A 25,652-nucleotide genomic window follows, 5' to 3' on the forward strand; every position below is an offset into this window, starting at 1 on the left:
CTGAAACTGGAAATAGAAGGAAGATAGAACTTTTCATGACATACTTATCCACAAACATTCTTTTGCTCTAGAGCCAGGTTTCCAAAAATGAAGCTAAAGAAGGGGGAAAACATGCTTCTCAGATAAAACTTGACATTCACATTTTATTTCAATTATACCAACTAACTTTTCCAGATGATTTCTTATCCAATTAGGTTGGATAAAGAAAGTCTAAGCCTCACCACAAAAATATAGTGTATAGTGCACACACCTGCCTGCCATAATGTGGTAAGAGGCTTTAATAATTTAAATAAGCACAGTGCTGTAATTATAACCTAAAACGTGTAAAATAAGGGCATTTTTTTAAAGCAGTTCCTGTTTTGGGTAACGTATGCATGTCCCTGTGGCAAAGTAATTTATAATTGGGTGAAAATGTGAGGGACCAGGAACTCCAGGCATCTAAAACCCACTATCCTTTCTGCTTTTTTTGCTGTCAATGCGAGGGAAAGATGTAACTGTCATTTACTCTCGTTGGAAAATTTTCAAGTCCATTCAAATACTTTCAGATAGCAACAGGTATATGGAAGGTAAGAAGCTGAATGCTCCAGTTTTCCAGGCATGGAGTAATCATTGTTATTAATTAATCTATACAAAACATGCAATTCTGTTTCTGGAGGGACATCCCAGTGTACCAGGGATTATATTTATCCTGGCACCTAAACAACTTTACAACCAGACAAATATCTGTGAAGCAATGATGTTAAGACTTTGACAGCAGGAAGTACAAGACCGTGATTCTCAAGAGAAGGGAAACAAATCGAATGAGCCCTACGATGGCCACAGCTTGCAGCTGGGAGGCAGGTTGCAGCCGGCAGTGCAAGGATGGGAACCCACACAGAGCCCCGTGGTCCAGCTGAGTTAAAGAGTCAGAGGTCAGCGTTTTGGGAGGTCAAGAGAGCTAGAATGTCCAGAGCAGAATACCAAAGAAGACAGATACACAGACAAAAAAGGTACTGGAGATACACAAAAGGATGGCCCTTGGCTAAGTGTTCCATTCACACACGTATGAAAAGAAACTACCCAAGACCCAGAATCAGTAGAAAGTGGTTGTTAGTCACTGAAGATTTGCGTCCCTTCCCTAGTGGAATAAAATAGGCATAGGATTATGGGTGCCTTTCTGACTCTTTATTCTTTCTCATCATTTCCTTTTTATGTTTTTCAAAATAAGTAGAGATATTACTTTTACACTTTTTAAAAAGTTATCATAAAAAGTTCTTAGTTAGATGGTATATGGTACAGCAAAAAAAAAAAAAAAAAAAAAAAAAAAAAATCCAGTTATTTGAAAGTAAAAGAGAATAGAATAAAATTTTCTAAGATTATTTCTGGATCTAAAAATGTCATGATTTTCTGTTCCATCTAGTTAGCTACAGCTCAAAGGAAATGGAGGGCAACTTCGGGTACTGTGCATAGGACACCATCCCTGAATACTGATGGTCCTGCATTTGTCACCCCAGGACCAACCAGTCTGCTTCTCTCCAACCCAAACCTCTCTCTTGGATAAAGAGGCACTCTATCATTTGGTCGTGTCGGTGGGTGTCCCTGCCCCCACAATTTTTATGGACTCTAGGCCATCATCTGCTTTTGGATCCTGGGATAGCATTTAAAAATATTTGGGGGACATTTTCTTCATTGACCAAAACAAAAAAAGAAATGAAAGATTCTGTAGAATTATGACATGAATAATACTGTACACAGAATTATCTGGATCAGACATCGTGAGCCTTCTTTTCAGATTTCTATGAAAATATTAAAAGGTAAGAGTAACAGAACCTTTACTGAGAGAATTGGTCATTTTCCCTTCACCCAAGTAAAGTCATCTAATCCCTCAATATCCCCAGAGTTTCACCACCTCTAAGCTCACCTGGTCTGCCTGACCCCTCCTCTTGGTCGAATGTCCTCAGTTTTGACGTGTTCACTCTGACCTGTATTGAGTTACACTTGCTCCAACGTTCTGAAGTTGTCTGAAGTTTTTATCTCCTAGATTCAGGCAACAGTCCCATTCTCCACAGAGAATGACTTTCTTTCTTTCAAATCGTCAGAAAGGATTTAACACAACAGACATTGGATGAACCATGGTGCTCGATTGGCACTAACTTCATCTCACATCCTGCTGAAGTATCTGTAAAGTAAAAAAATAACTCGACCATCTGATAATTGCATCAAAGCGAATGAATTGATTTTGTCCACAGTGGTTATTTCTAACCTGTGAAGATGCAGTCCCTTTTTAGAATAATGAAAGCTAGAGACCTCTGAGAGAAACACTCATCTACAATCATCAGATTTAATCACCTCGGGCTAAGATGTATATTAAGCAGAATGCATAGAATGCAGTGTAAAAATATATTTGTTTAATCCAAGCCAGTGATGTCTGGGAGATGTTATCATTTTATGAGTTCATATTCGTGAGATCCTATATAGAACCTCTCTCTCTGGTGACGATGACTTAAATAATTTAAGAGTTTGAAGAGGGGAGAAAGAAATGAAGTACCTACCACCTGTGATCACATTTCATGACACAGCAACCCTGGAAACAGCTATCATTGAGTCCATTCTACAGCTCAGGAAACTGAGGCTCAGAGGATTAAACAACTAGTCTGAGATAATGCAATTACTAAGGAGAGGAGCCAGGATTCAAACCCAGGCCTGTCCAGTGCGTAAGCCCCAGAGTTGTCTTCTGTGATAACATGCCTCTCAAACATCAGCCAGACTTTGTACAATTGCAGCTGCACAAACCTCAATTTAGGCACCCAGTACTTCAAGTGCAAAGTATTAAAAGTGCCTCTGGTATGTGAAAAAGAGTATTTTGGCAATAAGAATAAGAAAGGGAGGGGCCAGCCTGGTAGCTAGGCGGTTGGAGTTCCATGCTCCTAACTCCAAAGGCTGCCAGTTCGATTCCCACATGGGCCAGTGGGCTCTCAACCACAATGTTGCCAGTTCAACTCCTCGAGTCCCGCAAGGGATGGTGGGCTCTGCCCCCTGCAACTAAGATTGAACAGGCACCTTGAGCTGAGCTGCCTCCTGGATGGCTCAGTTGGTTGGAGCGCGTCCTCTCAACCACAAAGTTGCCAGTTCGACTCCTACAAGGGATGGTGGGCTGTGCCCCCTGCAACTAGCAATGGCAACTGGACCTGGAGCTGAGCTACACCCTCCACAACTAAGATTGAAAGGACCACAACTTGACTTGGAAAAAAATCCTGGAAGCACACACTGTTCCCCAATAAAGTTCCCTTCCCCAGTAAAATCTTTAAAAAAAAGAAGAAAGTGAGGTCTTAGAATATCTTATTTCTTTTGCCTTTCACCTCAGACAAAGCTGTAAACTTCTATGATTATTATTTACAAAAAAGAGAGCATCCAACACAGTAGTTCTAATCCCTGTTAAACTCAATGCCTTCTTTAAAACAAAAATTTTGTTAAGATCCTGTAATAAAATTCATAGATCACCTACCTATATAATTTCAAAATAATTAATATGATTTAAATATAGCATGAGGAAGAAAGAAGAAATTACTTTATAACAAATAATGTGCATTGCACTATGTAGAGACTCAGGCATGTCTAGACTAAAAGCCCTAATGAACTAATCAGTTTTTTGCACCAATATGTAGAATCACACTTACATGTATAGCCTGATCCAAGAGTGTTATATTGGGGGTTCAGCTACCTTGAGCAGTGTGTTAATGTACTGTAGATGTGATTTTTCTGAAAAGGGGAACAATTCTCAGTGGAGTTTCAAACACAATGCAAAACAGTCTTTTCTAAATTTATGTGATAATTGCATTCCTGGAAAATTCAGTGCATATTAACACGTGCAAATCTTACTTTCTGTTTATATGGAAAAAAAAACAGTATTACAAATGTAGGTAATTACAAATTTTCCCCCTACATCGATGTCTGATAGGCTATTCTAAAGTTGTGTGACATGTGGGCCAACTCTCTGCATTGTAGGGTTGCCCCATGGGTATTGTCTTGTGTCCTTGGCCCTTGGCCTCTAAATGCTGGTAGTGTCGTCCCAATTCCAGTGGTAGCCACAAACACTCTCCCCTTCCCCACCACCCTACTTCCAAAACTGCTATTGTGAACAACTGATTTAACACGTGCCAGGCACTCTATTAAATTCCCTGTAAATATCATCGATCGTGATTTTTTTTCCCATTCAACAAGTATCACACACTCTCCTAGATGCTCGACACTGGGCCATGCTCTGGATGTACAGCTGTGGACAAGATAGTCAATGGCTTCTGACCACAAAAGTGAATGGTCTAGTAGAGGAGACAGATGACAAAAACTTACAAACAAATGACTATATAACCACAAAGCGTGTCAAGTGCGATGAAAGAAATAATGGACACTGTGAAACAGAATCACACTTGAATCTATTTTAAAGAACTGTATCAGGAAAGTCTCTCCGAGCCAACAATGGAAGCCAAGACGTAGAGGATGTCAAGGGAGCAGCCCTGTGAAGTCATTCTATGCTTTCCACGGAGGAAGAAAATGGAGCCTGGAGAAGTCAGCAGCCCGAGACCACACTGCTTCTGAGTAGTTGAACCTATTTGAGCTCAAGCCTCTTGAGTTCCAAAGGTCATCAGCTTCCCAGATCAAAAACAGATGCATTATTTCTGCAAAGACGATCGACGAATGGCCAACAAGCATGGGAGATGATAGCCAACCTCGTTACTCATTAGGGAAATGCGAGTCAAAACCATGAGATGCCACTTCGCACGAGGAACAAACTAAAACAGAAAATAACAAGTGTTAGGAGGTGGAGAAATTGGAAGTCTTGTACATTGCTGGTGGGACTATAACGTGGTACAGCCATGGTGGAAAATAGTATGGTGGTTCCTCAAAAAGTTAACATGGGATGACCATATGGCCCAGTAATTCCAATCCTCGGGATACATCCCTAATAATCGAAACAGGTACTCACACAAATCCTTGTCCATGAATGGTCATACAGGACTTTTCATAATAGCCAAAAGTGGGCGGGGGGGGGATCCCAAATGTCTATCAATGGAAATATGGATGAACAAATTGTGATATATACATACAATGGAATATTATTCAGCCATAAAAACAGTAAACTTTTTACTGTGCCGCAATGTGAAAGAATCTCAAAAAAATTAAAAAATGCTAAGTGAAAGAAGGCAGATGCAAAAGACCACATATTGTATGATTCCATTTATATGAAACATGCAGAATAGATAAACCCATAGAAACAGAAAGCAGATGGGTGGTTGCCAGGGGCTGGGGAAGGACAGGGTGGGGAGTAACCGCTTAATAGGCAAGGTTTTACTATAATATGGAATGGTGGAAATGTTTTGGAATTAGGTAGAGTGGTGGTTGTACAAATCGTGAGTACACTCAACACTAATGAATTATTCACTTTGAAATGGTTAACTTATGTTTTGCGAATTTCACCTCAATACATTTTTATTAAAAAAAATGAATGGATACATTCTCTTGCCGTTTTAGACCTATACCCACGTGCTTTGGGAAAGCCCTGACTTGTTTGTGTATTTTCTACCAGTGTACAGTTATATGGCCAGGTAGACAATGTCAGTCACCAAAGTTTTCTCACGAGAAACCCAGTCGGAGTGATAGAGAAAACCCACTTCTCAAGTGTTGGGCTTTTCTGAGCCTCCTTGACTGGGAGGCAAGGGAAAAGCTGGGACTAGGGAACCAAGGGGATCCCAGCCACATGCGGGCCCGGGGGGCAGACGAAGCAGGTTGTGGGGACCTCCTCAGGGAGACAGCACTGTGGAGGGGAGGAGGTCAGACAGGGGCTGTGTGCTGGGAAGAAACCACAGGACAAATGAGTGACAGCAGAGAAATGTCGCTGCTGCCCAGGGACGCAGAGGGAGAAAGTTCTGCTTCCCCTGGATTAGGGGAAACTCTCTGTGGTTTGTGCTGGGTAAGACCTCAGAGACCCACACTCTACTAACACCAAAAGTAAAGCTCTACATTATTTGTAAAGATTTCTGGGGTGGGTTTGTTTTTTTCTCAGAAGGTGAAGAAATGTGTAAGGACATGAAACTCATTGGATCACAGGGAAAAATTAAAAGTTGAAGGCGTTCATTGTCCTCTGTGAAGGTGAAGGCTGTGGTGCCAGCTACAAAGAAGGAAGATGGGGCCAACAGAGGGATTTGGCAGAGGGCGAACCGTCCCAATGAGTGAGGGTACAGCTGAGACTAGAACCCAGTTTTCTACAGTCCCATGTTACCTGCCTTCTAACGCAGGGTTCATTTGTAGCCATCAGAAACCACATCAGTCATTTTGAGCAGAAAGGGATTTAATGCAAGGAACTGTGTGCTTAAAAATTCATTGGAAGGTTCCAGGCACCAGCCTCAGGATGGACCTTGAGGAACAACTTCCGGTATATCGAGGCAATGCTGGAATGCCAGGGAGCTGCCACAGTCAGGAGCAAGGGGTACCCAGAAGCTGCCCTCCAGACAGTGCCTGTAAATCACCTTCCCTTACGCGCAATCCAGTGCTCAGAAAGCTACCGCAGAAACACTGGACTCCAGCCAGGCAGTACTCCTGACCTGCACCTACAAAACACGAGTGCTCTCTGATGGACCTCTGGAGGTCAAGACTGAAAGGGGGGAGTGGGGACTAATGTGACAGCACCGTCCAACATATCGTCAGTGGCACTTGTCAGCAGAAACAACAAAGACGTGGTCTCCACCTTACTTTTGCCGTCCGAACGTTGTGCAAAGTCACTCCACAGGCCAAAGCAGAATTGTATCCAAAAGGAGTGCTGCAAGGGATCCTGGGAGAAGCAGTTGTTAGCCCTTGCAGTACCATAAGGCCCACCAGGAGGACGACATAGATTGTATGCCCATCAACAGTATCTTTCACACCCTAGCCTCCCTTGAGACTATTTGTTACCTTAAAGGTGTTATAAAATGACAATGGATCCAGCTTTGTACAGACATCTAGAAGCGCTAACCCTTGCCCTCAGTTCCTTGTAGATTGCAAATCCTAAGGGAAGGGGTGCTGTGAGGTACTGATTTCTTCACTGAATTTCATCTAGACTTAAGAGAATCTGAGAATTCTGGAGTGACAAGGGGAATCATTTTGTCCTCCCATTAAAGCTGGAGAAAGTAAAACTCAGAGAAATCCAAGCCCTTGATGCTCATATTTTTAAGCACTCACGCTCACACACAAAATATCCCCACATAGAAAACAGTTGCTACTTTAGAAGGAAACTCCTAAAATCATATTTTCATAGGTTTTTAAAAAGTTCATGGACTACACCACGGACGGGTAACCGAGCAGTCATTTTGTGCCTGGGGCAAGTTCCAACTGCCCCTCCAATTTGCCCCCCTAATTTGCCAAACCATGGGAAAACAAACCTGCAATTAGAGTTGTATTTTTAAATCGTCTAAGTTTTATGTGGCACTTCCCCCCCTCCGCCACCACCCCCCCATACACAGTCTCGCCAAAATGCTGTTATTTTCACAGAAGAAATACAAAGAGTGGGTTTAAAATTACAAGTCACAGTCTAAGTCAGAAAAAGGAAGTGCGTTCTCTGGAGCGACCTCCAGGGTAGACTCTACGCAGTTGTCCCAAATTCACGAAGCCACAACAGCCAGCACCTGGAAGACTCCTGCTTCTAGTTTTTTCCACACAGATTCACAGTACCTTACTGAACCCTAGGTATGTGTGCACGAGTGCAGGCTTTTGGTCAGGGCTAATGAAGAAGTTTGGATTCTGGCCCCACATCCCTGAAATATCAGAAATGTTCTCATTGCCTCTGTTGGTGAAATGTCCCTGACGCATACCCCACTGAAACTCATGACATTTTATCTGTTCTAGAAATGACAGAGGATAGGTCCCTCTGGGATTCACATTACCTCTGCTGGGATTTTCACACCATTCGCCACGTTAACATGAAGTAGCAGCTGGGTTGAAGAGAGTTGATAAAAATAGCAACATCACCCTGCAAGCAAGCTGCACGGAAAAGAGGGGAACCAAGTATTTAATGTAGATAGGGAGGCACCGAGCGCTTTTTTGCTGAGTGCCGAGCTGTGTGTCTTGGAACACCCACTTTTTCAGAAAGAGCAAAGTGAATTTACCTTTTAGCTAAGTGTTGTCTAGGAGAATGTGGAGAGAGGCAGGCTGCTCCCCACTTGTAGGCACCTGGTACCCCTGATTGTTTACCTGGTCATGTAACCCGAGGATGTAGCCCCTGAACAATCAAGTTCAAAGGCGGGAACTTGGTCTTTAAGGGCGCTGTGTGTTGCTGCAGAAGCTTCCTGCTGTTACCGTTATCCTTCCAGTCGTTAAAGTGTAGCTCGCAATTGAACATTCTGACATAACATAACTGAGATTTTTGGCAGCCACGTTAACCATATTCAAGAGTTTCCTTCAGACGACGTGAAATTTTCATATCCTCATGAATGCTTGCCACCTTCTTTTAATAACCTGAAAAAACAAGCTTCTCTCAGGAACTTCATTGTTCCAATATTTTCCCAGCACACATTTACTTCTTTTAGAAGGATGTTAGGTGTGTGTGTATTTATAGAGTCGGGGTGTACCTCGGTGGGTTAGAAGTCAACATCTAACTTATGAAAAGTCCGCAGTGTGAATGGATCTTAGAGAAAAGTTATTAGAAGTCTAGTATTTTCTTCATAAGATCTTACTTTGCTCCTTCAAAGCCATTTGTTCATTTCACCACAAAATTAAAATTTGCAAAAAAGGGAATATTCACTAATTCTCAGCCATGGAGTTTGAAAATAGCCAGTTAGAAAAAATGTGTAGAAATTTTACAAAGAGGAGGTGGTAAAATAAGGGTTTCCTTCCTTTCTGCCACAGTGAAAATGGCCTTACTCTTTACAGTTACCTTAGGAGACATTTTTTTTAAATGGAAAATCAATCGGTTTAAATTTCTAGCTAGATAGACAATTGGAAATTTTAGAAAAACATTCTTGCTAAGATACAAATAGAATGCTAAACGCAATGGAAAGCCCAAAGAAATATGTCCTTATAAAGTGCCCACACAATGGGAAGTGTTTTCTCTTCTGGGATGGCAAGTGGTTTAGAAAGTTCTCTAATTCTCTCATTTAAATGTGGTGGTTGTTTGCAGGCTGAACTACAGCAGCACACTTACCGTAGCATTATGTAATAGAACACAATGTGCTTTACTGAGATTTTAACCCATGTTATGAAACTAACAAGCTCCATTTCACTTTAGACATTGAAATCTCTGCTCTGTGTCTTCCTCAGTCTTAGGAGGTGTAAGCTGGCCTAGGGAAACAATAGCAGATACATTGGTGACTTCCACTGGAATTCACATAGTGAACTCTCATCCCCCGATTTACAGGTGAGGAAAGGGGCGCTCAGAGAAGTTAAGGAACTTACCTGAATGGGATATATTCATATATATATAATTTTTTCCCCCATTATAACTGAATGAGATTTCAAACCCTGGTTCAATGACTCGAGAGTTGATATTACAACCATTCACAGGAGTTTGCATGTGTTACCTGAACCTGTTGGATGTATATCGTGCTGCTTGCTGATGTCTCTTGTCTTTGTGTGAATTAAAATTAAATTATGATGGTTTTTATTGACTCCTTCCCCCCACGCAGGTATAACACCAAACAGAAAGTAAAAGCTCACAGATGGGATTCTAGAATATGATTTCTCCAACACATGATTTTATAAATGGATCAGGTCCAATGTGCTTGGTTGACCAGATGCTAAAATTGTAACACAGACGTTCAAGCAGCTTCTGAAGAAATAGGGTTGCTTCCTGTGTGCATTTGTCAAACCTGCTGTAGTTTTAGCTGCCTCCCCCCACACCCCCCCAATCACCACCACCACCACCACCACCAAGATACATCAGGCCAGAGTGTGTGTTTTGGGAAGATAGGCAGGGTCCAGCCTGGCCGATAGCTGAACATCACTGAGCTGGGGAGCACCCACAGAACCCTAAGAGCAGGGATGAGGGGGCCCTTTATTTCCCTGAGGAAAAAAAATACTATGGGAAGTATGAACCAACAGCCAAAATAATACAGAGCTAGAGGCTTGGATGGATAAAAGTATGTAGTAAAAAGGAAGAGAATTAGGGGAGGTGTGGGGATAGAAAGACTGAAAGGGACTGTGAGATCTGGAGAGAAGTGTGAAAGGCAAAAGAAGAAAACCATGTCTGTGCAGGGAAGGGGAACTGCAAATTAACTGGCATTGAGCGAGGACTGCTTCAATGTCCAGGGAGAGTCGGGAACCCTCTCCTACACCCTTTGTTTCGGTCAGGGCATTCTTGCTTGGGGGTGTGGAGAGAACCTTAAATGAACAATTTTGTTACTGCAAGAGAAATGTATTGCCTCCAGCAGCCAAAATGTGGGGAGAGCAGGTGAGCGTCAGCTGTGGAGGCCAATGGAGCCAGGACCCAGCGGAGAGCTCACCGCTCTCCAACACGCTTCACTGTCTCGAATCACTTCTCCATGAGGCAGAAGGTGTGATACCTGGGCTTTGAGCTCTCCTCCCCTCCAGCTTCCAGGCCAGAGAGAGGCCTCTCCATTTCCTTGCCCCTTTCCTATTCTCTCGCCTCTGCTCCACCCCTCCACTTTGAAAAGTCCTGTGAGGTTTGGGTCATGTGCCCAACCCATGAGCCAATCCCTATAGCCAGGAGCAGATGAAGCACAATGATTAGCCCAGATTTGGTTATGTGCCCACCCCCTGAGCCAATTCCTGTGGGCAAGAGCAGATGAAGCACTATGATTGGCCCAGATTTGGTCATATACCCACCCCCTGAGCCAATCCCTGTAGGCAGGGGCAGGTAAAGCACTATGATTGGCCCAGATTTGGTCATGTGCCCATCTATGTGGGAAGGAGGTGCAAAGCCTTTTAACTGATGCAGTGCAGACCGGTGTGCTGGGCAGATGCAAACTGTATAGGTCTGTTGTGCTGCCCACATCTCTTTATGTTCTGGCATTGAGTTGGTCTATCATAACTCAGCTGAAAACAACCAGATTGTCCTTACTGAGGGTCATTTTTGGATCTCAGTGGGTGGAGGGAGTCTGCATGAAGTATATCAAATTATGTAATTCATTTAATTTGCTTTGAATCACAATGTTTAATTTCACTTGAAATTTCAAATATTGAAGAAGGGCACAGGATGTTAAACGTTTATCAAAATGGGACGCGGATTAAAAATATTTGAGAAACAGCATTTTAAAGGGGAGCTTCTTCCACTGTCTCACCAGCAACAGAATCCATTCCTGTTTCAACAGAGGCTGACTGGTCTCTTTAGTTCTCTGTGGGATGAATGGAGCATAAAATGATTAGCCATGCCCAGAGGGAGTGGGGGAGAAGAAAGGAACAGCCCATGTACTGAACTCCTACTGTGTATCAGGCACATGGTGTTGTGCACGTCCCCAAAAGTGGCCCCATTTCATCCTTCTGGCATCCCAGCAAGATACAGCCTCTTGGGCTATTTGTCATAAATGCACCCTCCTTCAGACGAGCATCTTGGCCACTTGCTGAGACTCTCTTTCAAGGTGCTTCCAAGTTTGCTGCGTGGCTAACAGTTCACTGTGTCTGCGTCCAAGTGTAGACACGATTGATGAGATGGTGTTGGCACAGCTGAGCGTGATGAAGACACTCCTTTCGGTTCTGAAACCTTATTAGGGTACTGAGCGTTCTTTCAGTCCAGAATCCGCTAGGGAAAACTGGTCGTGCTGCAGCCTTGAAAGCGACCAGCCTGTTTCCATTTCCTGCTCAGAGCTGGCTCTCAGCAAAAAGCGGTGGGGGCGAGTGAAGGGCTGGGTGACCACAGGCAAGATACCTCCTGAGTCGCATCAACTTCACTGATGATGTTGAGCTGCAGGGCTTTTAGTGAGGGACAGCGAATGGCAAAATAAAGCTTCTGGCACAGCGCCTGGCACGTAGGACGTGCTGAATGCATGCAGCTAGTGTTACAAAGGGAAGCGTAAACAGCTGCCAATTTATTTTTATTTTATTTATTTATTTATACCCTTAGCTTGGGGGCCTAGCTTTGCTCAGCTTTCTGGAGGCCAGCCAAGCTAAATTAATGCTCTTATCTTCTGGCCCCTGCAGCTGGCAGCCTCCCCGTATATATAGGTCCTTGAGGCATTCGCTTTGGCTCAGCCATGTCCTGGGCTGTCCCAGGCTGTCCTCTGCCAGGGCCTCCTTCGTCCACTTGCAGGTGAGACCACCTAGGGCTCTGTAAAGGGAAGTCAACGGGGCAGCCCTGGGCACTGCTCACAGTGGAAACACAAAACACCTTTGCTTTGAGAGTGAATCAGGGCCCACAGATGTTCAGGATAATTGTCTCTGCCAGGCAAAGGTTCTATCTAGTCATACCAGCTGTTCCGTGGAACGAAGTCCCCAGGTTATCTTAGGCTGTGGTTCTCAGCTCTGAAGTACATGGTAATCCCCTTGGGACTTTGTTAAAATGCACATTCAGATAGAGTGTGTCCTGGGTGGGGCCTGAGATACCCATGATGCTATCTGCTGACCGTGTTCTGAGGAGCTTGGCTCCAACACATTCTTTCCAAAACTTTGGTCACGGTTTTGGTCAAGTGTCATCTTGTTTAATATTTAGCTAATACTTTTCTTCAAACTGACCTACCTTTTCACGTCAATCTATGTATATTACTATGAAATCCCAGCTTTGAGGAGTGAGTTTTATTGTAATACACCTTTTTTTTTGAGCTTGCTTTCACTGACTTACCCTGTTTCCCCAAAAATAAGACCTAGGCGGACCATCATCTCTAATGCGTCTTTTAGAGCAAAAATTTATATAAGACCCGGTCTGATTATATTATATTATATTATAGTACATTATATTATATTATATTATATTATATTATATTATATTATATTAGACCCGGTCTTGTATTATAGTAAAATAAGACTAGGTTTTATTTTTGCTCCAAAAGACGCATTAGGGCTGATGGTCCGGCTAGGTCTTATTTTTGGGGAAACACAGTCCTTTTCAAACATTAATTTATTTTCCAGGTACAGATGACATAAATATTAGATTCGTTTCAGATATACAATATGGTGAGTAGACATTTATATGCACATGAACACATGACTGTTCAGAGAAGAATTATATGCCTACCGTCATTTTATGTTCCACCAGGGGGATGGCACAGCATAATTTTCTAAGAAACACGGGTACACAGGGGTTCTGGAGGCAACTGCAGCCTGGGCCGCGCAGAACTTCTCAAGATGCTTTCATTCCAACAGAGTCGCTGTTTCCGCAGAAGCGCTGGGGATTCTGGGAGGAAGCTGGGGTAAGTTTTGCACAATGTAGTAACTGCAGCCAAGGACAACTTCCTGGGCCCAGCAGGTTGTGTAGGGGCAGAACCCTTGTATCAAAAGCAGGGGCACCTTCAAAAGGGTGGCTGGCAGCAGTGGCCTCTCATCCAAAGTCATTTCCAAAATGCTTTTTTCTGCTTGGCTGCAATTTTGTGAACACCTGTGGAGGGACTAGCGAATAGGAAACATAAAAAATAAAAAAAGCAAAAGACAAATTTCCTTCCCATTCTGAGGTGCTTGTTGACAAAGTACAAAGTCCCTGGCGAATCGTTTCATGTGGAGTTAAATCTAATAAGAAGCCATTATGGCTAAATTCAATTTGAGCTAATTCCATGGGAATTCTATGGCCTGCATCATTTCTGGACGACTAACTCCTTCCGAGGCCAGGCCTCCAGGGACGAACTCCAGGAGGTCAGTGAATAAAGAATATGTTGAGCCTAAATGCTCAGGTTGTAGAGATGAGACATCTGCACGACGGGGCCGGGAAGCTCCTGGAGGTTCTATGTGGGGCGCTTACCAGAGACTAGCTTTCCGCTCAAAGCACCAACCTCTGAACAGCCCTTGACCAAAGCAAAGCATTCCACTAGAGCTCAGCCCGTTCTGGCCACAGCCTCGGGGAGCCAGTAGCCAGGCCACGGGTGTCTCTCACAGGTTCTCCAGTCCTCTGAACGCCTGGATGTACCACACACTGTCACAAATAGGATTCCACTTCACCCCCAGTCTGAGAGATGTTCAGGTCTCTCTTCTTTGTTGATGCAATAAGGTGCTTAGAACCATCACCGCCACCATCACCACCGGTAGTCACCGCGAGAGCTGGAGTTTCCACCCAGACCCCTGTGAGTCCGGTTATTTTGTCCCTTCACGGAACCGGTGACAATGAAGAACCCCTTCCCCAGGCAGGACCCCACCTCTCCCAGTGAGGATGTTCTCTGGAAGCTTCCACCTTAGAGTTTCAGATTTGATTCTTGATCCCGATTTGGCTGCTTTCAGTAGCTCACATTTGAGTGTGAATTATTCTGAGAACAATCTTTGGGCCCCTCGGCTCTCTGGTGGTGGGAGTTGGGGGGTGGGTAAGGGAACCCCAAGATGAGAAAGCCTCTGAAAGAGGAGGCTGAGGATGCCGAGGACAGGTTCGTGAGATTCCTTTATTCTTGGAAGAAGGGGCTACACTCAGGCCCCCTTCTTCATGCCGAGCTGTCTTTTCTCAGGTTGCTGCGTTTCCAGCTTTGATTTCCTCGTGTAACCAAACGAAACATCCTCCCCAATTTATCTGTAAGTCTCTCTTGGGCTGTGTTGATGATCTCACTACTCAATTTGCCATTCGGTGATTGTATCCACTAGATGACACAGGATTATGGAGCCCACAAAGGGACAAACTTGCAAACATTCCCCCCCCACCCCATCTCTGGAATTAAGGCTCCAAAGACTCACCTGTCTTCATTTCCACAAGCAGTAAGCACCTGCAATTGCATCAACATTAGCATTTCTTTCCTGGTCATATCACCGGTTTCAATTATTAAGATGACCTTTGAAAGAATTTACAGAGCAGGTCCTTCAGAGGGTTTCTAATGTGATGCATTTTAACTCGGCTGGTTTTGCAAATGAAAAGATTAGGTCCGCGACAGTGCTTCTGCATTTCCTGTTGGCCTGGCCTTCCACTCCCAAACAGGCTGTCTGAAGGCAAGCGCAGAACCATTGGTTGGAAAATTTGGAGTCCTGGGGAATGGGCACTGTGAGGCAGTTTGCCTGTGTTGGGGCCTGGGGAGCGTGACATTTATGTTCCTGAGCAGGATGTGATTTCCAGCTGAACAGCCTGGGCACTGACCCAGCCTTTACCTCGGCACCAACCGTGTGTCAAGTGCAACCGACATCTCTTTTAAAAGCTCCCAACAACAACCTGAATTGATATGGCTGTTTTGTTTCTAACCCAAGAAGTGGTTAGAAACCCGGTGACGTTCTCAAGGAAGGTAAAGCCCAGTACACGGCGATCCTGGGCACTGGACAAAGGGGCAGGAGCCATCTCCACCCGCCATCGGGGGACAACCAGAGCAGCATGTTCTAACATTTGTTTCTCTTCTTGCCGTGTTTCTTCTTTGTCATCTGGTGCCTTGCATTCTGACCTTCCCCACAGGCTGCAAAACAGTAATGATTGCTCCCCTGGGGGTGGTGACCTTTCAGTGGAAATACTATCCCTATGACAAGAGACCACAGGCAAAAGGTCACTGCATGGTCCAGCAGAGATCTAGCTGCCTTGTGTCCCCATCTGGCGCCATTACCCTCCCTCAGCTTTGGTGTCCCTGCCCCCTCATGGATGGAGGGGAGGGGGTCTCTGATATTCATATCCCAAAGTCGAGGTCTTCACCTCTCCCCCTTGCCCTGACCTAATTTCAGCAGCATCCGATTTCATCTCAGGGTTGCCCACCCCCTTAACAATGGGGGTAGGGGTGGTGTTGCCCCTCATTAAGTAACTTTACTCTTGGCCAATCCAGCACTCCTGAGCATAATGGTCCTTTCCCTCAGTTCAGTCATACCTTCCAGGCCTTACGGGGTCCTCAGAGGAGGGGCCCCTCAAAAGAGGAGAGTCTTTCATCGTGGTTCTCACGTCTCTACGCACCGCCCCCACATAGACTCTTGACCCTTCTCACACCTCTGTCCTCCTCCCCCCCTCAGCCTCCCACCTGCCTGCTGGCTCCTTGGAGCATCTGAGACTATCCGAGAACCTTCTCAGCCCAGCTCTAGTGTGTGACAAGAGGACCCTGGTCACTTGTTGTGGTTACTTTATTTCGAGAATTGCCAATGGTATGAGTCTGCGGAGAAAAACCACCTCTCCCATAGGTACTGTGATGGTCAGATACCTCCTTTCCCAGCCTGCCTTGCAACTGGGGCTCAGAGCAGGGGCCACGCAAGGCCAATGGGCCTCTGCAAGGCCAAGCACAGCTCCTGGGGCAGAGCCGGTGGAGCTCAGGTCAGTGGTGGGGCTTCCCCAATAGCCCAGGTCTGGGCTGTGGTTTGACTTTGTCCTCCAAGATCACCCTGAACCTGCCCTCTAGCCCTCCATCCAACTGCTAACTACTCGATATTCTTTCAAGAGACTCCTTTTCTGACAATTGAGTCAGCACTGGTTGCTGTTGCTTGCCACTCAGAACTTGATGCAAAGAGTTTCCCTCCACCTTAAAGCCTATCACAACCCCTGTCACTGAGATTTCTTTATCCTATTTCCTTTGTTGGCCTGCAGCCTCTATACAAAGAAAGGGAGGGGGAAATCATTTGAATTTCTGAGTGGATTTTTTTTTCTTTTTTAACAGTGACAATACTCTTTAAAAAGCCAAGGCTTTGGTTTCTTTAACAAATAAATGGGAGGGGAAGGGGAGAGACAGAAGGGAAGGAAGCGTCTTGGAGAAGTCTCGTGTCTACCACGACATCAGAGCAGAAAGAGCCAGCACATACAGGGACCTCAGCAGATGGGCCACCCGTGGCCTCCCAGAACCCCCAGCACCCAAGGGTGGGACAGCCAGTGCCACCGAGGGGACATAGGTGTACCTGAGAGCAAGCTGGGGAGTTCTGGTGGTGGGATAAAAAAGACACAGAGGAATCTGCTTGGATCTGGCAACTAGAGAGTGGAGCTCTTTAGAGACAGGTGTGATACAGTAGGTGCCAATGTCCTGGGGCCAACGAGGATTAGACATATTGGTTACAGCCACCCAGTGTCTCCCAACCCATAATTGCATCCTCCTCTAACTTAACACACCTGGAGAGAAGGGAGGGAAAGAAGAACGGGGGGGAAAAAATTGCTGACTGATTCAGTTTTTACCCAAAGGGCACTGAAAAAAATCCGGTAGTGACTGAATGGAAACAAGGGCTTGGGAACTCAGTTCAATCACAGAAAAATAAAGTACGTTATTTTTGGAGATCGGAGGTAGAGAACCACCCCTTCTCCGACTCAGCTTTCCATTTCTCTTTAAGAATTCCAGGCTTTCTGAACTTGATGTGGTCACATCTGAACTTATTGGCAAGAAACATGACTGCCAAGTGTCCTTGAAAAGTAATGCCTTACAGTCCGGTCATCTAGAAGGGCCAGCACCCTTATTCTGGAAAATTCTCTGCTTTCTCAGGGAGAAAACCGCTGCAGTGAATGAAAACAAAGCGAAACAAAACCAAAGGAATCAATAGATTTCCATCCGCCTTTGCTGCTTCAGCCTCTCTTCTTGGAAGCTCAGACTCAGAGGTTGGTGAGGCCCGTTGGGGAAGTTTCCATAAAGATCAGCATTCCTGGGTCCTCGGGGCTAGTCTGGAACCCCATTGCAGGACCCCTCCTCGTTGCCCTCCAGCCAGCCCGTTGTTGTTCTAGAAACACCTCCTCTGATCAAGAAGGAGCAGACAGATGGACCTCACTGTGCCTCTTGCTTCAATGGCTTCTTTCCTAGCACTATGCGATGATAATACACACCCTCCCATGTGTGCCTGTTGCTTAGTGCCCTTTACCTTGAGGCTGGGGTTTCAGTGCATGCCCTGGGCAGCTTCAGCACGCTCCAGGAAGCCTCACTTTATACCATATTCAAAGAACGCTCTTACACGGCCCTAACTTCCACTGTAGTGGACAACATGCTCGTCTCCAAAAAGGCTACACATGTTCTTAGCACTGTGTCTTTAACACGTTGCTTCTCAACCCAGACTGCCCCTGACCTCCATCCCCTGCCTACCACCGTAGGATGTCCTGGGCTCTGCTGATGGCCAGGCTCCCTAGGATGGAGCAGCCAGGGCACAGGAAACATTAATGTGATGTCTGAGAAACCACCATAAGCTGAAAATCAATCAGTTCATCTAAAATGAGACTGTGAGTCAGGGTGTGTCTTGGGCTCTGACCAGATGGTGACGGGATGGGTCCATCAGCTGTTCTCAGCCTCTAGTTCCTCTTTTATGAGCTGATGGGGCTGGATGGATAAGCCCTGTCTACCACACCAGCCTGCCTGCCACTGTGATTCTGGGCTTGCTTCCAAGATGGCTTACTCACGTGGCTTTTGAAAGGGGGCCTCAGTTCCTCACCACGCAGACTTTTCCACAGGGCTGCCTGAGTATCCTCACAATGTCACAGCTGGCTTCCCCCAAAGCGAGTGACCCCAGAGAGACAGGCAGAAGCCAAAATGTTTTTAAACCCTAGCCTCGGAAATAACATGCCATCACAGGGTCTTATTGTATCGGTCACACCGACCAACCCTGATACATTGCGGGAGGGGCATGGAGACCCAGAGGTGGGGTCACTGATGGCCATCTTGGAGGCTGGCTGTCGCAGGGCTCACCGTCCAAATTTAATTAGGCTCTCCTGCATCAAGAAATCTATTTGGGGATTTCTTAGGAGTGCTTTCCCTCAGGGTCTGTCTCCTGCTTCTTTGTTGCCCACAAGTGGATGGGTCCCATGCAAACTGGATACTAAAGTAACTCCTTGCAGGAAACGGAGCAATTTTGGGAACAGAGTTAACAGATGAACAGGGGCCAAGGAGAGAGTCTGAGGGCGTAAGGCACTGGGATAACCAGACAGGCACATCCAATGTCAGAGGCCAGAGCAGGGACTCAAGTCGGGGCTAAGTGCAAGGATACATGGTTTTTTTGAAGAATAGACTGAACCCTTCCTCGTTGCTAGTCATGTACGTGTGTTCAGATTAATACCTTGAATTACATGAATGTGTTTCCTTTTCTCACTCCTTCTTTGTGATTTTCCCTTATTTAGCCACAGTTGCCATAACGTGTGTGAGTAGTCGCTGGAATGAAGGAGAGAGGAGAAACTGGAATGAAGAGCGAATGCCCAGCATCAGACATCCAAACAAGCTCAGAAACAATAGGTTCGAAAGCCAAGTTTTCAATGGCAAAGTTGGGCTGTTGAGAGAGGAAAAATTCTCCTACATTTAAATAGATTTCTTTGAAATATAACAATACGGGGGGAGGAACATTTTTACTATACACTGTAAAGTAAGGAGAGATGGACAACAGGACCCAAGAGTAGTTCCCAATCCCACAGGAAAGGGAATAGCCTTTCTTGGAGGGCCTGGAATGTGCAGGTAACAGAGGGCAGAGATTGGAAACATTTTTAGTCAACAACATTAGATTAAGCCACTAAATGTAGGGTGCAGGGTGAGATTATGGACCTACCAAGTGGTCTCAAGAAGGACCCAAAAGCACTTTCAGTTTAGAATTCTAGGCAAAGGGCACCTTGAAGGGTGACCTACGGTAGAAGATAAATGGGGTGGCTTCAGTAGAAGAGAAATGCTGGTGTAGCAAGTTTAGGCAGAGAGGGAGCCTGGGATCCCGTAGACCAGTTTCCCTGGGGCCTGTGTAGATCCAGAACTTTCTGTGTAGGTTGGGAGTGGGGAATGGTAGCGATAAGAAGGTGGGAGGAGAGCAAGAGGTGGTAGCCTGCCTTTAGTGTCATGGTTCCAGGGATGGAGCTGACCTCGAGATTGATGGGCCAATCCCAGGTGCTTCCCACACTGTCCAGCCTGAAACTGGAGGACAGAGAGCAGACCAGGAGTATCTACTTGGTGTCATGAGGTATGTAAGCAACTTCCTGACCATCTTTTATGGCACAAGAAGACTTCTGAGAGGATAGAAATCTTAAAGGGACTTTAAACTTTGGTCAGTTAAGTTAAATTCTGCACCACCTGAGTAATTTTACAAAGCAGAGTAAGTCTTTAAATGGGAGAGAATTTACCCTGAAGCAGTAAGAGTCATTGCTTTTATTCGTGCATTTGTTTTGTTTTCTGCTTTCAGCAGAAATGGAAGCTCATGAGACAGTTGTATTTGATTAAGTAGAATTTTGCATTTCTGCCAGTTGGGTCACAGTGCATCTTATCCCCAGTATACCATTCAAAGGGGTATGATTTAAAGTGGGATGGAAGGGTGGCAGTTATTCAGTTTCAGGAACAGGGGTAGCATGACTAGTAGCTACTTTTAAAAACTTCCTTTGGAGGGTCTAGCATATATAAAGAACGCTTACAAATCAACAACAACAACCAAATGATGAATAGCCCCATTTTTTTTTTAATGGGCAAAGGAGTTCAACAGGAATCTCATGAATAAGATATATGAGTGGTCAGTAAACACATAAAAAGATGCTCAACACCATTAGCCATTAGGGAAATGCAAATTAAAAGTACAATGAGATACCATTTCACAACCACTAGAATGGCTAAAATAAAATACTACAGTGAATGCTGGGAAGTAGTGGGACAACTTGAACTCATAACTCAGTTCAGATGGAAAGCTATTTAGCAGTCTGCTAAAGTGGTAAATGTATGTCTACACTGTGACCCCATAATTCCACTCTTAGGTATTAACCCAAAAGAAATGAACACATATGTCTGCAGAGAGACTGGTACACGAATGTTTATAGTAGTCATATTCATAAAAATAAAAAAACTGGAACAACCTAAATGCCTATCAGCTGAACAGAAACACACAATGCAGTGTATCCATTTGTGGAATATTACTTAGCAATAAAAAGAATCATTTACTGTTAAACCTACTACCTGGATGTCTCCCCAATGATATTATGCTGAGTGAAAGAAGCCATACACAAAAGAGTACATGCTGTACGACCCCAAGTCTATGAATTTCTAGAACAGGCAAAATTGATCTATGTTGGTACAAGTCAAAAAGTGGTCAGGGTATGAAGGAAGTTTCTGGGCAGTGGATATATTCTGTATTTTGTTTGTGGTGGTGGTTGTTACATGGGCATATACCATGATCAAACCTTATCACACTGAACACCTTATACCTTAATTTATTATGCCTTAATTAAAAAAAAAAGAATGTTACAAATAACTCTTTTCTCAGAGTTTTGGTCCAAGTTCTACAGCAGATTGGCCAGGAAAACAACGCACAAATCCCAGAGGCTCTGCATCTCTGGGGTGCACCTTCCTTCCCTGTGCCCCTTGATGATACATTCCAAATGTGTACACACACACACACACACACACACACACACACACACACACTTTAGACCTAGAAAATGCCCCCCCCCCAGGGTGCCCCCTCTCTCCCAGGGAACCTGCAGGGTCACACGGCTGCCACTCTGTCCTCTGTCCGCCCTGCCCACACCCTCCCCCCGTCCCCCATGGTCTCCAACTGCACCAGTCATCTCCGGTTCTAAACCTCAGCACACCCTAAATCATAGTGTGTGTGTGTTTGCAGCAAAATACGGATGCTTTTGAAACCACTTTCCCCTCCGAAGGCCTCCTCCTTCCTTGTTAACTCCAGGCTGTGCCAGTTCATAAATAATGCAGCTGCCTCTCTCATCTCAGTGAGAAATGGGGACATCTCCTTGTTTTGAAGGATCGGATGGGCTGCTTTTGGGGTTGCTTCCTTGTAGCTCAAGTCCAGCCAGCAGCCACCCTCACCCAGACCTGGGACGGAGTGACCCTCTGCACTGGAGGCTCTGTCTTGGACTCACTCACTTGGTTAAAAGCACGCTGATTTCCCTCTGCCTCTCTTTGCTGAAAGCAGACTGGGCAGCCCAGCTCTCTCTCTCCGGCCTGTAGGTCCACGTGGGAGTTTCCTGTGTACCTGCTCCCAGGGAGCAGCCTTTTCCACAGGATCGTGCACACCATGTCACCAGCCCCAAGGGACAAAGGTATGTGACATCAGTGCTCAGATCTCAACGGCTCTGAGCCCCTTCCTAATTTACTATAGGAATTCTGAGGCGCACACTCTCCAAAGAGTTACCGATTCAGCACCAGTCAGACCTGACGGTTGCCCCCCACCCCAGCTGGCAAAACTGGATGTCCAAAAAGCCAGGCCCTGCTCCCACTGCCAGGCCTGTCCCCACTGCCCAATTCTGCTGGTGGCCTTGGTGAGGCTGGGCCTCCCTGGGGCTGGAGGCCAGGTGCTTTGCCGTCTTTCCATGCAGATGTGTGCTGCGCCCCATTGGGAGAACAAATCGTGTCCTTGGTGTATCTGCTGAGGTCTGCACCGGGCTGGAGATGGAGACTGCCCTAGAGTCCAAGCCATGCCCTTAGAATTTCTAACCTTTCTGTTTTTCACCCAAGGTTCCTGGGTGCTTGGTGAGGGGGTCATCCACACCTGGCATGGTCCCATCTGCTGATATGGGACTTCCTATATCAGCAGATGGGACCATGCCAGGTGTCCCATCCTGGCATGGGGCTGAAGGAAGCCAGTGGGTGAAATGCCCACCCTGACATCATGGCTCACTTGCTGACCTGTGGATGGGCTCCCGAGAAATCAACCCTGGGAGGCACAGCCCTCTAGAATTGTAAAATAGGGTATCTGAAACCAGTACCTCTTGGATGGACTCAACAGCAGCTGGACGCAGGAGACTTGACGAGCAAACTCCAAGAAAGGCCAACAGGAAATATTCAAGCTGAAGAACAGAGAGGAGAGAATGAAAAGAATAAAGCAAAAGACCTGTGGGGCACCATCAACTGTCTGACATGTCATCACTGGAGGCCCCGATGGAGAGAAGAGACAATGAGGCAGAAGGAATATTTGACGAGAGAAAGTTTGACAATTGTCCGAAACTGATTAAAAAAAAAAAATCAACCCACTCATTAAAAAAACTCCGCAAACCCCAAACAGGACATATACACAAAGAAAATCACTCCTAGATACGTCATCGTCAAACTGCTGAAAACCAAAATCAAAGCTGTAATGAGCTTCAAAGCAAATTATTAGAAAACGGGATAGTACCTACCAGGGAGCAACTCTGAGATGGATGGCTGACTTTTCCACAGGAACTCTCCATGGCAGGCAGAATAATGGGCCCCCAAAGACACCCATACACTAATCCCTGGAACTTGTGGATAAGTCACCTTACATAGCAAAAGGGACAGATATGGCAGAGATGATTAAGAATTTTGAGATGGAGCGATTACCCTGGATTTCCCAGGTATCCTTAGACAAGAGAGGCAGGAAGTCAGAGAAGGAGCTACGATGATGGAAGCAGAGGGCAGAGTAATGTGATTGCTGGAAAGGGGCCACGAGCCAAGGAATGTGGGCACCTCTAGGGATGCTGGAAAAGGCCAGGACACAGACCCTCCCGTGCAGCCTCCGGAAGGAACCCGCCCTCCGACACCTTGACTGAGACCCATTTCAGACTAATGACCTCCAGAACTGTAACGTAATAAGTTTGGGTTCTTTTAAGCCATTGAGTTTGCAGTCATTTGTTACAGCAGCGAAAGAAAACTAACACGCTATAGAAGTCAGTGGACTATGGAATGACACCTTTCCTGTGCTGAGTGAAAGAGCGAGAGGTAAGGCGCTATAAGGACCTAAGTAAATAGATTCACTATCACTGTGGTCACCACATCTCTTACTTCTCTAACCATCCTTGAAGCACAGGGATCCCATCAGCCAACCACCGTGAGACCCTCTGACGCAAACTCTCATATCTCAACCAGACTGAGAGACAGACTAAATTCAAATCTCTTGACCAACCCCAGTCAATCTAAATACATGGTTAGTGAAAAGAGGAACAAACATTTAAAATCAATTCATGAATATTCTTTTCGTCACACTTCCTCGTCAGTGATATTCTGGTTTAGGAAGGGGGAGGGGGGCTAAGATTATTTAACGTTGGAATAAAAAGAAAATGGACCTTGTCTTGACATCTGGGATAGGCTCTTGAAGCCCATTCCAGAAACAAAAGTGAGTCTCTTGGATTGTAAGGGCCAGGTACTTGCAAAAGAAAAGTCTTCTAAATTCCCAAAAGGATCTTGTTACCCATCAAGAACCAAAGCCAGAAAGACTCAACATGGAGTTTCATTTTAATGTGGTAAAACATACATAACAAAATTTACCATCTTGACCATTTTTCAGTGTATATGTAGTTTCTTAGTGCAACCATCACCACCATACAACTCTCTCATCTTCCCAAACTAAACTTTGAAACAATTTAAACAACCCCTCATTCCCCTCCCCCAGCCCTTGGCACCCACCATTCTACTTTCTGCCTCTGGGAATATGACTCCCCTAGGAGTCTCACATAAATGGAGAATGTTGGTTTTAAGCTCTAAAATGGGAAAGGAGCAGGATATAACATGTGGGCAATTTCTCTAAAGGAGAGAGGAACCAAAGTATACAGTTCAAAAGCAGTCTGGGCCCTGTCTCCCCAGGGAGGGGAGATTTGCTCTCTTCCCTAAAACACCCCTTTCTTTGCATGACCCTTATACTCCCCCCCCCACTGCCTAGAGCACTGCCCCGTCCCCCTCCCCAGACATATCCTCACCAACAGTCTTCCCTGTGGTCTCAGAGACCGAGGTGGTCGAGCTGGGCCCCAAGAGCTGCAGGAAGCTCTGCTAGATGCAGCAGAATGTTCCCAGGAAGAGGGGGTGTAAGGGTCTCTCAGTGGGGGTCAGGAGACTCTATGAGTGTCAGAGCCAAGGACCTCCCCTTTGTCACTCAAAAGGGGAGAGGAAGCTGCCAAGTGAGCTGAGGACAAGGAAGTGGATGACATGTGCCTTTTGGGCCTGCCTTGGTGCCGTGGGTTTTAGTTTGTTTGTTTATTTTTGCTTTAAAAAAAAAATCTCTACCCTATTAAAGTTGTCAGTAGAGTGGCCCTGGTTCCTTCTTTCCATGGCTTTGAGGGTGTACTCCAGCCAACATTTCTACTCTAATTAGCATCATCTTTCAACTCTAGACAGGAGGACCCTCCATCTTTGAAACAGTGAGAATTTTCTTCTCTTTTCTCGAGGCCTGGGGTGGGCCTCAGACACTCTCACCCAGCAAGGACCCCAAGTCCTCCAGCATCTGGGGACACTGTTGGCCCTTCTGTGCCTCGATTCTTCACCTATGAGGCAGGACTTCTGATGCCACATTTTAGACAGGTTCTTGACAGTTTCTAGACACGTCAAAGGCTTAACAATGACAATTAAACTTATGTTAGTGATTCCTGTGTGCTAGGCCACCATTCTAATTCATCTTCACAGCCACTTCGTGCGGTAAGGACTATCATTATGCCCCATTTCACAGATGAGAAAGCTAAGGCCCAGTAAAGGTGAGGGATTTGTCCAAAGTCACAGAATGCAGAAGTAGCAGAGGAGGGACTCGAACTGAAGCAGACCTCAGAGTCCCCTTTCTTGTCCACGCTCAGCTGGCTTAGACTGAGAGGCAGGGGTGGGAGCAATCCTAAATGCAAAAAGGGGCCATGCAGGACGCACAAACCAGCCAGCACACAGCCCCTCACAGGGGACAGCTGCTCTTTATTTATTTATTTTTTATTTTTTTTTTAAATTTATTGGGGTGACAATTGTTAGTAAAATTACATAGATTTCAGGTGTACAATTCTGTATTACATCATCTATAAATCCCATTGTGTG

General features: G+C 45.4%; 1 long non-coding RNA gene across 2 annotated transcripts; it reads right to left on the minus strand.

Moving 5' to 3' along the window:
- Positions 1 to 4,393: 4,393 nt before the first annotated feature.
- On the minus strand, positions 4,394 to 24,712 carry LOC141568192 (uncharacterized). 2 transcript variants are annotated; one of them, XR_012491237.1, is made up of 5 exons: positions 24,563 to 24,712; positions 22,619 to 22,699; positions 13,130 to 13,500; positions 8,200 to 8,463; positions 4,394 to 4,769 (listed from the first exon to the last, which is right to left on the minus strand). It is a non-coding gene; the product is annotated as an uncharacterized LOC141568192 (long non-coding RNA). The 2 variants fall into 2 exon arrangements; XR_012491236.1 differs by lacking the exon at positions 13,130 to 13,500.
- Between the last annotated feature and the right edge of the window lie 940 nt (positions 24,713 to 25,652).

This window comes from Rhinolophus sinicus, linkage group LG13 (genome assembly GCF_036562045.2).
Source record: "Rhinolophus sinicus isolate RSC01 linkage group LG13, ASM3656204v1, whole genome shotgun sequence".
Classification (NCBI taxonomy): domain Eukaryota; kingdom Metazoa; phylum Chordata; class Mammalia; order Chiroptera; family Rhinolophidae; genus Rhinolophus; species Rhinolophus sinicus.